This window comes from Emydura macquarii, unplaced genomic scaffold, assembly GCF_026122565.2.
Source record: "Emydura macquarii macquarii isolate MOO-44397 ecotype Brisbane River unplaced genomic scaffold, CSIRO-AGI_Emac_v2 contig_1253, whole genome shotgun sequence".
In the NCBI taxonomy this organism is placed as follows: Eukaryota; Metazoa; Chordata; order Testudines; family Chelidae; genus Emydura; species Emydura macquarii.
Genome location: NW_027131390.1, coordinates 39,713,546 through 39,727,273, shown reverse-complemented (window position 1 = coordinate 39,727,273; position 13,728 = coordinate 39,713,546). Strand labels below are relative to the sequence as shown.

General features: G+C 46.8%; 1 long non-coding RNA gene across 1 annotated transcript in view; it reads right to left on the bottom strand.

The window, feature by feature from the left end:
- Positions 1–571: 571 nt before the first annotated feature.
- Positions 572–13,728, bottom strand: part of LOC137154044 (uncharacterized) — a 75,866-nt gene continuing 62,709 nt past the window's right edge. Inside the window, exon 3 of the long non-coding RNA XR_010920039.1 lies at positions 572–1,066. This is a non-coding gene — a long non-coding RNA (uncharacterized lncRNA). The remainder of the gene's footprint in view (positions 1,067–13,728) is intronic.

Sequence of the window (13,728 nt, the reverse complement as noted above, 5' to 3'; positions counted from 1 at the left end):
CTGGCCCTGAGCCTTTTTTTTGCTGTTGCACAATGCCGGAGGGGAGAGGGGGCAGGTGGAGCAGGACTTGGGAGTTGGCCCCCCCTCAGTGTCCCTAGCTGGAGCAGCAGCCCCAGGGGGTCGTGCTGTGATTCAGTGACTCAGCCTCTGCGGGAGCAAGGAGGCACCCGTAAAACACATTAAACCAATTAACAGCTAATGGGCACAATCAACAGCTGATGGGTGGGTGGGGCAAGCCAACAGCATCTGTAGCTGCCCATGTGAAAGAGTTGCCAGCTGCCTGCCAACAGGTGTCACCCCGACCCAGGCAGATGGTCACCCAGTGGGTGCTGAGCACCCACTATTTTTTTCCGTGGGTGCCTTGGCCCCTCAGCACCCATAGAGTTGGCACCTCTGGTCCCCAGCTGTGGGCACTGAGCTTTTCAAAATCCGGTGACTTGTTCAAGGTCACAAAGGCAGAACTGGAGACCCAGCGCAGATCTGCTAAGTCCAAGTCCTGTGCCTTCACCACAAAGCCATCCAGCCCTCGTTTATTTCCTGAATGGAGCAATATTTTATTGGAGTGGGGGCACTTAATCCACTGGGGTAATGAAGAAAAAATACAAAACACACCCCTACCCCCTCCAAAGAAATCAGAAATCTTCATTAAATATACATCCCTCTCTCCTACCCAACCTTAATCCTCAATTGGTATGTGTATAAGCCTGCTGCTCGTGCATTTACGAATATGTGTGTGCTCGCGCGTTAGCATTCTGCAGCTCCCTAGCTGGGACCAATGCTTTTCAATGCACCAAGTAAATAATATTCACCGTGCCCGCACATTTAACACGCTCCCCCACTGTACATTAACATTTAAAACAAAATAGTTTGCCCCATCAAGTACGTAGCTCTGAGGGCTGCCAGTGCAGTGCAAACATCGTGTAAGTAATTTGTTCAACATTGGTGATAATAAGCAACACAGAGCAATAAGAACATAAACACAGGCTGGGCTTTGTGCGCGTGTGTGTCTTTTTTTCCCCTTCCTCTTTTTTCTTCTTCTTTTTCTTTTTTTTTTTTCAAGGAACTTCTGAGGGGGAAAAAAGACATGAATGATTCATAGATGCAAGGGGGAAAAAAAGACAGAGAAAGAGAGAGAGCGAGATTAAGAGAGAGAGAAGCTTCAAAGTGACTGGAGCCGATTTGAAGTCCTGAGCGTTCCTGTGCCAGGGTAGGCCAGAAATACACTAGAGAGACCCCATCAACCCCCCCTGAACTCCCTTTCCTGCTCACTGCCTCCTCCTCCTCCCCAGCAATCAGAGACTCCCAATCAGGAGTTCAAAGTTCACCGTCATCTAATGATGTGAAGGCCTCCCAGAACCTGTGTGAGTGAGTGGCATCTGTTTAGATGCGTGCAGCCCTTCCCTGGTGAGTTAGCCCAGTTTATAAAAAAAAATGAGGGAGTGAGAGAATGGAGAAGCCAAGAGTGGAATGATATGCAGGGATTTTTTAAAGATGTATAAAAAAAACCCAACTTACTGGTGGTGAAGTGCCTTTGATTCTGAATATTTAAAAAGCCCATTAGATTTAAATGTAATGAGAGAATTAAGGCAACCGCCTTGATTTGTATTCAGGGGCTACAACATATCTACTTCGGGAGTGCAAAAAAACCCTACAGCCTGCATCAAGCCGAGAACTGGCTTTCGCCATAGGGAAAGATACTTGTGTCAGAGGGACAACAGGGCAGGGGGAGGTGAGAGACAAGAGGTACACCCCAAACCTGGGATACTGGGAGAGATAAAGACAGAGGGATTCTGATTGGTGAAGAAGGAATCTCTGGGTTACTAAAGGCAAAGGTGTCACCACGAGAGCTGGTTGAAACATTTCCTGGGAAATACCAACATTCTGAAATTTGGTTTTGTTCCCAAATCAGAACAAAAAAAAACAATTTCCAAATTTCTTGTGAAACAGAAATTCTGAAAAAAATTAATCATGAACAATTTTCATTTAGAAACATTCAAAATTTTGTTTCGAAACAAAGTTTACATGTAAACGTTTATTTATTTTTTATGGGGTTTTTTATATTATTTCACAAAATGTCAGTATTATGTGGTACTACTGATATGTCAGGTAATAAATAATATGTCACATCATTTATATTGTAATTAATTAATATTATATTATATATTATATTATATTATATTATATAAAATAAAATTGAGTAAAAACAGCTTCCCAAATTAATCCTGAGTGCTTATCTTAGTTTCTTGTTCAGAGCATCGCCTGTTTGTAACTGTAACGAAACAGTTTGACATTAGGAACAAGAAACTAAGATAAGAACTCAAGACTAACTAGAGTAAAAACTGTAATACACTAGACAAATGATTCCAGGCTAAAACAGGATATTAAAAAGAGCAGCTACTCTAATTCATAAAATAAAATAACAATACAAAATTAAACTAAACTAAAATGATAAAATACCAAATGATATAGGGTAAAATAATATTTTGACTATTATACTATTGTTGTAATATGACATGACATATCAGAGGAGAAAAAAACCATCTGGTGGGTCTGCTCCTTTATGAGAGAACACATCATGCGAGGGAGACTGGTGCCCTAAACTAAGAAATGGAGGTCCCAGTTCAGCAAAGCATAGATCTAAGTGCATACTTTGCTGCATTGGGGCTTAAGCCAGTTAATGACAGCAATCTGTTCCATGCTATCCCTCCACGCTCTGTCTTATCTAGGTTTGTAGGTTTCCTTCATCACCCTATTATCTGACGCGCACATTTGCTGGTGATGATGGGACAGGACTTACAACTCTGCGAGACATGACTAAGGTCCAGCATCAGAGGCCGGGGAGGTGTGGAATCAGTACAGAGCAGAGGCTGGAGGTGTGAAGTTCCTGAGGTTGGTGTTGAGGGGGGTGTGCTGAGGGGTTGGTCCAGGATCACACACCAACCCAAAGACTTTTTTTGCTTTCAGTCCAGATCTGGAAGAGCAGCAGGATATGTTTTAACAAGAACCTTGTGTAGATCAGTCCCCCAGCATAATTCAGGGTTGCCACCTTTCTAAATGCTGGTAATCTGACCCCTTGAGGCCACGCCTCCACTCTACCTCTTCTCCCAAGGCCCGCCCCTTCCCCACTTTTTCCCTTGAGACTCCTCCCTCAGTGCTCACTCCTCTCCCCTTCCCCTCCATCACTAGCTGGACCGTCTCAAGAAGCCTGCCTGCAGGTATGAGGCGGCCCCGAATGAGCAGGGGCTGGTGCGGGTTAATGACCTGGCATCTCCCCCTGGCCTGTGGTAACCAGACTTTTGGTTCAGGTGCCATTTAGGGTAGCCAGGTCCCGAAAACCAGACATCTGGCAACCTAAATGGCACCCAGACACAGACGCTAAAACCTGGACTGTCCGGGTAAAAACCAGACAGGTGGCAACCTTACCCTATTCCCTTCTCTTCCCACTGCTCCATCTCCCCATCCCCTTCCTCTCCCCGCCACATCCCCTTTGCTCTCTCTACCGTCCCCTACCCCTATACCACTCCCCCATCCCCTATCCCTTTCTCTTCCCCCTGCCCTATCCCATCCCTCTTCTTTCCCCACTGCCTCTTCCCCCCCACCACACTCCACCCCCTTGCCCTGCTCAGGCCCCTTCACTGTTGTACAGAAACAGGACACAGCACACATAGAAAAGGACAAGGACAGGCACTAGGACCCAGAGGTCAGCATCTCACAGCTGTCAGCCTCAGCCTGGAGAGGGGCGGAGCGGGCTGGTGCAGTATGGGAAGGACAGAGCCCGTCTCCCCCACACAGGCTGAGCAGAACAAGCCCTGCTCAGTGCTTGCAGAAACTGGGGGGAAGGGACAGTGGGGGGCAATACCCTCCCCCCCAAACTATGCCGATAATTGTCATGGGTAGATGACCCGGCGCCTCCCCCCTGCCTGTGTGCAGAGTCCTGCACTTAGGATGGAAGAATACCATGCACAGCTACAGACTGGGGACCAATGAGCTAAGCAGCAGTTCTGCAGAAAAGGACCTGGGGGTTACAGTGGATAAGAAGCTGGGTATGAGTCAGCAGTGTGCCCTGGTTGTCAAGAAGGCTAATAGCATATTGCTCTGCATTAGGAGGAGCATTGCCAGCAGATTGAGGGAAGTGATTATTCCCCTCTATTCAGCATTGGTGAGGCTGCATTTGGAGTATTGTGTCCAGTTTTGGGCCCCCCCACTACAAAAAGGATGTGGACAAATTGGAAAGAGTCCAGTGGAGGACAACAAAAATGATTAGGGGGCTGGAGCACAAGACTTATGAGAAGAGGCTGAGGGAACTAGGCTTGTTTAGTCTGCAAAAGAGAAGAATGAGGGGGGATTTGATAGCAGCCTTTAACTACCTGAAGGGGGCTCCACGGAGGATGGAGCTAGGCTGTTCTCAGTGGTGGCAGATGACAGAACAAGGAGCAATGGTCTCAAATTGCAGTGGGGGAGGTCTAGGTTGGATATTAGGAAAAAAAATTTCTCTAGGAACGTGGTGAAGTACTGTAATGGGTTACCTAGAGAGGTGGTGGAATCTCCATCTTTAGAGGTTTTTAAGCTGTGGCTTGACAAAGCCCTGGCTGGGATGATTTAGCTGGGGCTGGTCCTGCTTTGAGCAATGGGTTGGACTAGATGACCTCCTGAGATCCCTTCCAACCCTAATCTTCTATGATTGTATGATTCTATGAAAACCAGACACTGGCAACCCTACCACAAATGCCCCTCTGGGCCTGCTGATGAACTGCTGAGAGAAACTGAAAGGGTTTGTGAGGAGAACAGGGAACCTGAGTCTGGGTGTGTTGTGGCTGTGTGACCCCTTGTGGCCAGGGTGAGCACTGTGGCTACACCATGCCTTACTTCCCCCCGTTGCGGCATCAAACGTCCATTGTAAAAAGGAATCTCAGGCCCTCTGGTTGACAAGATCTTCCACTCAGAATCTTCAAACAAAGTCTCTGCGCGTGGTCCAGCTGCTCTTCTGGAGCCAGGGAGACAGCTCACTGCCCATGGCTGGTTGGCTTCTCGTCCCCTCCTCTCTCTTCACTCAGCTTCCTGTTCTTATTTAAATAGGTCAGTCCCAGGTTGTTCTGATCGTGAGCCATGGTTTTCCCTTAAAGGGGCAGCATACTCTCCTTCACACTCAGTCACACCCTTAACGAACAGGCCACAGTAGCTGGAGAGCTTTCCTACATCAATAAACGTGTTGGCAGTGGTAGAGGACAGTTTCTTGGCCCAGATTGTAATGGAGGCTCTTGATATTTGTTAAATGAATTTTGTTTGGAGCTTGAGCTCTGTGTAAGCTCAAACAAATGACTGCATAACTGGTTGGAAAACCATTCCCAGAGAGCAATCATTAGTGGTTCACAGTCAAGCTGGAAGGGCATATTGAGTGGGGTCCTGCAGGGATCAGTTCTGGGTCCAGTTCTGTTCATTATCTTATCTTCATCAGTGATTTAGATAATGGTACGGAGAGTACACTTATAAAGTTTGTGGCTGATACCGAACTGGGAGGGGTTGCAAGTGGTTTGGAGGATTGGATTAACATTCAAAACAATTTGGAGAAACTGGAGAAATGGTCTGAAGTAAATAGGATGCAATTCCTGCTTTGAGCAGGTGGTTGGACTAGATGATCTCCTGAGGTCCCTTCCAACTCTAATCTTCTATGATCGTCTATGATTCTAGTAAGTACAGATACAAAGCACTCCACCTGGAAAGGAACAATCAGTTGCACACATACAAAATGGGAAATGACTGACTAGATAGGAGTACTGAGGAAAAGTATCTGGGGGTCAAAAAAATCAAACTGCATTCTGGGATGTATTGGCAGGAATGTTGTAAGCAAAACACGAGAAGTAATTCTTCCACTCTACTCTGCACTGAGTAGGCCTCAACTGCAGTATTGTGTCCATGTTACCGGGCTGTCCTCTCCGGCCTGGCCACTGGGGCCCTCCCTCAGGTCCAGACTCCGGGGGAGGCCACAGCGCCTTCCAAACAGGGGGAACAGTTAGCTCTCTGAGGGGGCCTAGCCCAACCCTCCGGCCAGGCGGGCAGCCAAGCAGTCTATCGCCCCGGTCCTCAGGCAAGGCGGGCGAGCCAGCGATCCAGTGCTCTAATCCTTAGGCGGGCGAGCAGGCAGTCTGTCGCCCCGGCCCTCAGACCGGGCAGGTGAGCAGGCAGTCTGTCACCCTGGCCCTCAGGCCGGGAGGGCGAGCAGGCAGTCTGTCACCCCAGCCCTCAGGCCGGGCGGGCAAGCAGACAGTCTGTCGCTCTAATCCTTAGGCAGGGTGAGCAAGTAGTCAATGGCGCCTGGCCCTTAGGTAGGGTGAGTGAGCAGTCAATTGCTCTAACCCTCAGGCAGGGCAAGCAAGCCATAGGTCCGCTCTCGGGAGCAGTCGGGAGGAGGAGGCTCTCCCGGGGTGGCTAGGGAAAGGGGGAGGGGTACACAGGCCCACCCGTCTCCACTGCATCCCAGCCGAGGGCCCTAGTAGTGGCAAAGGCGTTGCCACTCAACTGGGGGGCTCCCGCCGCAACACGCCCCAGCCACTGACTATGGCTGTCCCTGGGCCACTTCCTCCCCTTCCCCCCCAGTACCTGACTCCTCCAGGTCACTGGGGCACTTCGTCTGGGGTAGGCCCTCCAGTCCCTCCTCGTCCACGGGCAGCAATGTGGGGAGCTCCTCTTTGAGGGGCAGCTCCTCTAGGTCATTGGGCGTGGGGAATGGCTCAGTTTCTGGCAGCTCCTCCAGGTCCTGTCCCAACTCAGGGGGCTTGGCGGCCGGCAGCTCATTTAGGTCCTGTCCCAACTCAGGGGGCTCGGCGGCCGGAAGTTTCTCTAGGTCCTGTCCGGCGTCTGGGGGTATCTTCCACCTGGGTTGCTCCAGGGGCTCTGCCCAGTCCCGGGGCTTCGGTGGCTCGGTTCAGTCCCGGAGTTTGGGTACCTCGGCCCAGTCTCTCTGGCTGGGTTGCCTCGTCCAGCTCCGTGAAGGCCCTACCCAGTCTCCAGGCCCAGGTGGGGCCAAGGGTGGTTGGAGGCTCTGCTCCAACCTAGGCCTCCGCCGGTGGGGCAGCACATCTGTCTCCGGCGGCGGTCTCTCCCAGACTGAGCTCTGGGGCCTGTCCTTTATACTGCCCCTTCCTGAAGGGGCTCCGCCCCGCTGCCGCTGGTTGGGCTGGCTGGGCAGTCCTATCGCGGCCCAGTCCCTCAGTTGCCGGGCAGACTTGTCTGCTGGGCCTGGTTTGGTCCACTCAGGCTGCTGGGGCCCTCCCTCGCGTTCTGCCTCCGGGGTAGGCCACAGCGCCTTCCTACAGTCCAGTTCTGTGCACCACATTTCAGGAAAGATGTGGACAAATTGGGAAAAGTCCAGAGGAGAGAAACAAAAATAATGAAAGGTCTAGATAACACGACCTATGAGGGAAGATTGAAAAAATTGTGTTTGTTTAGTCTGGAGAAGAGAAGACTGAGGAGGAACTATATAACAGTTTTCAACTACATAAAAGATAGTTACAAGGAGGAAGATGAAAAATTGTTCTCTTTAACCTGTGAGGATTGGATAAAAAGCAACGGGCTTAACTTGCAGCATGGGTAATTTAGATTGGACATTAGGAAAAACTTCCTAACTGTCAGGGTAGTTAAGCACTGGTAAAATAGCCTAAGGAGGCTGTGGAATCTCCATCACTGGAGATATTTAAGTGCAGCTTAGACAAACATCTGTCAGGGATGGTCTAGATAATACTTGGTCCTGCCATAAGTGCAGGGGACTGGATGATGTCGTAGGAAAGCTCAGGGCCTTCCTAAATAAAGACTTGAGTGCGTAGTTTTTTGATGCAGTTTATTTTGAGCAGCTCAGAGAAGTGTCAGTCACCCTAAGGCTCCCGAGGACTTCTGCCTTACAGACTCACATCACTAAGTTTTATACAGTATTCAGACAAAGAGAACAAAGAAAAAGATGACGTATCACGGTACATTTCCATTAGCTCAACCTTTTCTACGCTAAGATATATTAAGAAATTCCTCCATATTGCTAATGAACAAGGCCCCTGGTTATAACAACTATCTTTTGGAGCTAGCGAGCAATGTCCTGTTATCTTCGGACAGCCGCAAAAACCTGGAACATCTGCAAAATGTAGCACCTGTTCAAGACTTGGAAAACTACTAAAAATCCAAGATGGAATCTTTAGCATACAAGATGGAGTCTTAAAAACTTGATACAAAATAGAATATATAACTTGATATAAAAGTAGAATACAAAAAGTGGAGTACATAAAACTTTTCCTTCCACAATGAGATGACCTCTTGAGGTCCCTTCCAGTCCTACCATTCTATGATTCTAAGTCAGGACTGTGAGGAAGGTCCATGAGACCTCACCAAGCTGGGGAATGGGCAACATAATGACAAATGAAATTCAATGTCAACAAATGCAAAGTAATGCACATTGGAGGGCGAAATTTAAACTTCTACACCTTGCAATCCTCTAAATTAATTGGTTCAACTCAAAAAAATGCCCTGTATGTCACTGTAGACAACTCAATGAAGATCTCTGCTCTATACACAGCTGTGGTCAAAAAAGCTGACAAGATGTTCAGCTGCATAAGGAAAGGGATGGAGAATAAATGGAGAATATAATGATGCTTAATGTCGATCAATGGTGTAGCCTCATCTGGTTACTGTCTGCAGTACTGGGCTACCCCAGCTCAGAAAGGATAATGCAGAGCTAGAGGTGGGTTCAGAGAAGTCACTGCCATTGACTTGGATGGGGCCAGGATTTGCCACAAGACGCTTTCCTGGGAGTCAGAGTGTGGAATTGTTATATGCCAGGTAGAGAATTATATGGTATCTGCGTGAGGCCTGGCATATACCGATGCTCATAGTTTCATAGTGTTTAAAGCCAGAAGGGATCATCAGTCTGACCTTCTGCATACCACAGGCCATTCAATTTCACCCACATACTCTGAATTGAGTCCAATAACTTTAGTTAGACTAAAGCTTTTCAGTCCTCAGAAGACTAAACTGTGTGTCACAAGCAGATACCAGGAGAGACTGATGCACCAGCAATGCCTGAGGCCCTTGCGCTGGCTGGGGATTGATTAGGTGAGATACATGCCCAGCTGATCCTAGCAGGTTATCCATGCCCCTTGCTGCAGAGGAAGGCAAAAAAAAAAAAAAAAGGTCCCTGGCCTTAGGGAAAATTCCTTCCTGATCCCAGATCTGGTGAGCGTAGACCCTGAGCATGTGAGCAAGAAAGACCAACCATGCTGCTAGAAAGAGGCATCTATGCTTCAGAGAGGCAGAATGGTATAGTAGATAGGACACAGACTGAGCAGCCGGAGACCTGCGTTCAACTCTTGCCTCTAGTGCTGACCTGCTGTGTAACCTGGCAAGTCACTTTTCCTTCTTTGGCTGCTGTTGCCCCGTCCCACCGTTTGTCTAGGTGAATCTGCCAGATAGAAAGGAGATCTAGGTGCTGTTGTAATACAGATAAAAATAATGATAAGAGTTGATCTGAAACTGATCAGCTGTACTTTCTTTTTCTGCTATTAAAGTTCAACTCTTGCTTTTATTAACAAAGGTTACCTAATGCTAGAAGATGCCAGCTACAAGTTGAAGTTGAAGTAACCAAAAAAAACTACCTTTAATGAACATTTTCCCTTATGTAGTCATTTCCCTGTATGAGATGTGTATCTAGAAAAGCACTCTGTCTATGGTCTGTTTATTTTATCAGTATTTATACCTGGCTGTGTCTGCTGGTATTAAGGGCATAAACCAAGCCAGCGAGAAAAAGGTGAAAACATAAATCTCAGTGGATGGGCAAGAAGGACATGGGTTATTTTGATCTGGGATTAAAGTTCTTTGTTATTGTACTGCTGGATTCCTAAAGAAACCAGCAGAAGAATGGTATTTCATTGGGGGCAATGCACTGGGTCCCTGACACAGCAGACATAGTTGCTGTTACCAGGTGCTGTCATTTCTTGGAAAATATGGACATTAAGTGTCTGTTTCTGCAACTTTTACCCTGGTTCAACAGCTCTTACTCACATAAGTAGTTCCAAGAACCTAAAGACTAAACTATTTTCCCCACGTAAAACTATAGCTTAAGAGACTGTTATTATCTCATCAGTGGAAGTCATCTTAAAATTATCCTTTCCGTAACCCCAGTGGGAGACTGTCAGGCATCAAAGAAAGCAATGAAACCCATGTATCTTCAGCTCGCTGGACTGCAACTGCTATTTTATCTTCTATGAAATCTCTTCCTGAAATTCTGAGTGTCTCTCTCTCCCACCTAGTTATTTTAATTTTTATTGTGTTTATATAAAAGTACGCAGACACGCACAAAACTCTTCATTAGTGCAGTGTTACGGATGTAATTTAAATTGTACAAAAGCCAGGAGGCACGAAGGTCCAGATCCTCAAAGGTGTCAATGGGAGTTAGGCACCTACACATCTTTGAGCTAGCTGAAGTCATTGCGGGTTAGGCAGCTGAATACCTTTGAGGATCTGGGCCGTAGGCCTTGTCCACACTCAAAAGTTGTATAATTTTACTTATAACAGGATATTTAAAGTGCTATAACCCTCTAATGTGGATGCACTTAGACCAGTATAAAGGTACTTATACAGCTGATTCCGGTGTGGAGAGTGGAAAAAGCTGTTGTGGTATAAAACACCATTATACCAGTACAACTGCATCCATACTAGAGGTCATACTGGTAAAACACTGTTTCGGTGGAAAAAAATCACACCCTGAATGAAAATAGATGTGACAGTGCAAATGCTGTGTCTAGACCAGGCCTTGTAGAAATTGGAATTCTGGTCCCTAGAGTTAAATGTAACAAACAATAGCATTTGTTAATGCTTATGGTTCCAAAGTCCCTAAGGGAACCTCTACACTGGCCACTCCTTATGGCAGCATGCAGAGTCCAGACACCCACATCCTCCAACAAAGGTATAAATAGCAGTGTAGATGGGCAGGCACTGCTCAGGTGAGTAAGGACATGGCAGAACCCTGTGAGTATGTACCTTACCACATTTTCTATATACCCAACCAGCGCCTCCCTCTTCACTGCTATGTTTTAGCAGTGTAGTGGGCCACTATCACCCACCTGCCAGAGCTTTCCACTGCAGCGTGTAGCGACACATATCCTACATGCCACTGCCCATGGTGTGCAGTGTAGATGTGGCCTGAGAGATGAGAGCTTACTCTTCGGAGGATTGATACCCAACAGGATCTGAAAACACTCAGCATCTCATGAAAGGGCCGGTGCTCTTTATAGGATCAGGCTCTAGCTGCAGTCAAATAAAAATCTTGGGAGGTGCAAGTCTTATTATGGAAACAGGTGCAACTGCTTCCCCAGTGTATAATGCAGAATAATAGGCTCAGTCTTGGTGTAAACTTCACTGATTTATAGTAGCAGAGGATCTGGCCCAATATGTTGCCATTGTCCCAGGTCATGTGATCACACCATAGGAAAGGTCCCATTGCAATGCACAAATGCCCAAGGAGGGCAGAGTTTGCATTACTGTGGGAGTCTTAACTCTGCCTTTCCTGCATTTTGTGTAAGTAAAACCTTGGGCTTATTAATACATTAATGTAATGTTTGTATATAATTCATCAAATGTTTATGAAAACGCGAAACAAATAATCCTGACAAACACATCGCCTAAGTGAGATCAGGGCTGACAAGCCTTGTGAATTTTTAATAAAAAGGGGGAAAGAAAGAACGCTACATTAATAAGCTTTAGTTATCTCCTTCAATATTTTAAAGTGGCTTTTCTATAGCACACATTTTATTAAATATACTACAAAGAAGAAATATCTCAATCCCCTTATGAGATGTATACACAGCATCTTCTGTTGTGCTGCAAGTACCATTGACAGAGAGAATTCCTCCTGTTGATTAAAAACTCATTCTCTCTGCTTATTAATAGCATTACAGACCATTGCAATTTTCACATGTTCCGTATGGAGGGATAAGTAATTGACAGTGCAAACACCTGGGGGCCTTATACAAAATGGGGATTAACTTCACACATTTAAACTCAACATATGCACCATGCTGGCCAAATGTATCTTTGTCACCATCTAGTGGCTGGCCACATGAAAGGCTTTCTGTGTACATCATTTAGCTCAAGCCATGTGATGGAAGTCTGAGCTTTGGAGCTAGAACACAAGGGTTTGAAACCTGCTGATAGCTATGAGTGTCTGAGGCAGATGCTGCTATCTAGAACCCACTGAGATCTGAACCTGTGACCTCTAGGTTTGGAAGCCACTGCTCTAACCCCAACCTACAGAGCCAGTCCCCACCTCTCTCAGTGCAGCGTGGTTGTTAAATATAAGTCCAGCTACTCTTGTGCTGCAGGAACTGCACTGTATGGGACAGGAAAGCGAAAAATTATTCCTCCCTGATTCTCAAGGGGCATCTGTGCTGGCCCTATCCCTGTCACATAAATCAGAGCATTTTAGGGCCTGCCCCAACTACTACTTATGGGACCATAACTGGCAGAATACAGGCGTGTCCACTCCCCCTTCATCGGGATACTGGGGAGAGCTGGAGTAGCAACCAGCCACACAGCTCTAGGCTAGCTCAGAGCTCCCCCAATCCAGCACTATTCTAAGCAGGCCAGGCAGGGTGCCATGTGGCCGGAAAGGATCCGCCATAGAGTTTTCACAAAACGCCCTAATCACTTTGGAATGGGTGCATCAGAGTGACAAGAACAGGGGTGACAAAACAACAAACTTTAAAGGCACACCCACAACGTGCATTTATTAAGCGACAAAATTTTTTAAAATCTCAAATTTCTGGTAACAGTTTCATACAGTTGAAACACCAGAGGGAAGAATAAGAAGACTGGAGGGGAAGGCAAAGGGAGGGTGACAGAAAGGAATGCGGGAGGGCTGAAGTAGGAGAGAGACCAGCGATTGTAATGGCTTCAGTAAAAGTCGAGAGAGAGACGAGGGTTAGATGTACTGTGAGAGACAAAGGAAGGGGTAGCTAGGAGTGGACAGGGGACTCAGGACTGTCTAATGTCTCCCCAGGGCCCAGATGCTCTTGAGGCAACATTATAAAATATTCACGCTGTACCACCATTGCTTAATTTTGAAATAAATGTTTAACATGTCACTTGTGCCAGACCGCTTTGGGGGATAAAAGCTTCTTTATTTATTCTGAATGAGGAGATCCTGCAGTGCTGGTCTCCAGTGCTGCTGCCTTGCGCTACATCTGACCTGAGGATGGCGGCAGTATGACTTACAGAGAAGCCATTTTTAGTGGTTTCTAAAATATATCTGTGATAATATTTCTGGGCCTCCTGTGCCCTGAGCACAGAAGCCAGCTGCTGGTGCAGACAAGGGGTTATAAACAACAAGGCCAAGCACAAGTTGCTGAAAACTCTGAAACATTTCTGAGGCTCTGATCTTGCAAGGCAGTAGTGCTCTGCATGAACTATGGGTCAGTTAAATAGCATTTGTGGCATAACGTACATGACAATATCAGTTAAATAGCATTTTTGTAGCAAAGTGTATATGATATAAAGGGTGAAATTTACACCTCAGCAGTGAGCCAACCAACGCAAGGGCTGTGTACCACTGATGTCCCTTCTTAAACAAGACATAAATGGTGCCTAGCCCTTGGCTGCCCCGGCATGAATTTGGTGCAAGCCACTAGTGAATTATGCAGATCATTCCAAGTATATTTTTATATTTGTAGACCTGAATGCACTTCACAGGCGTAA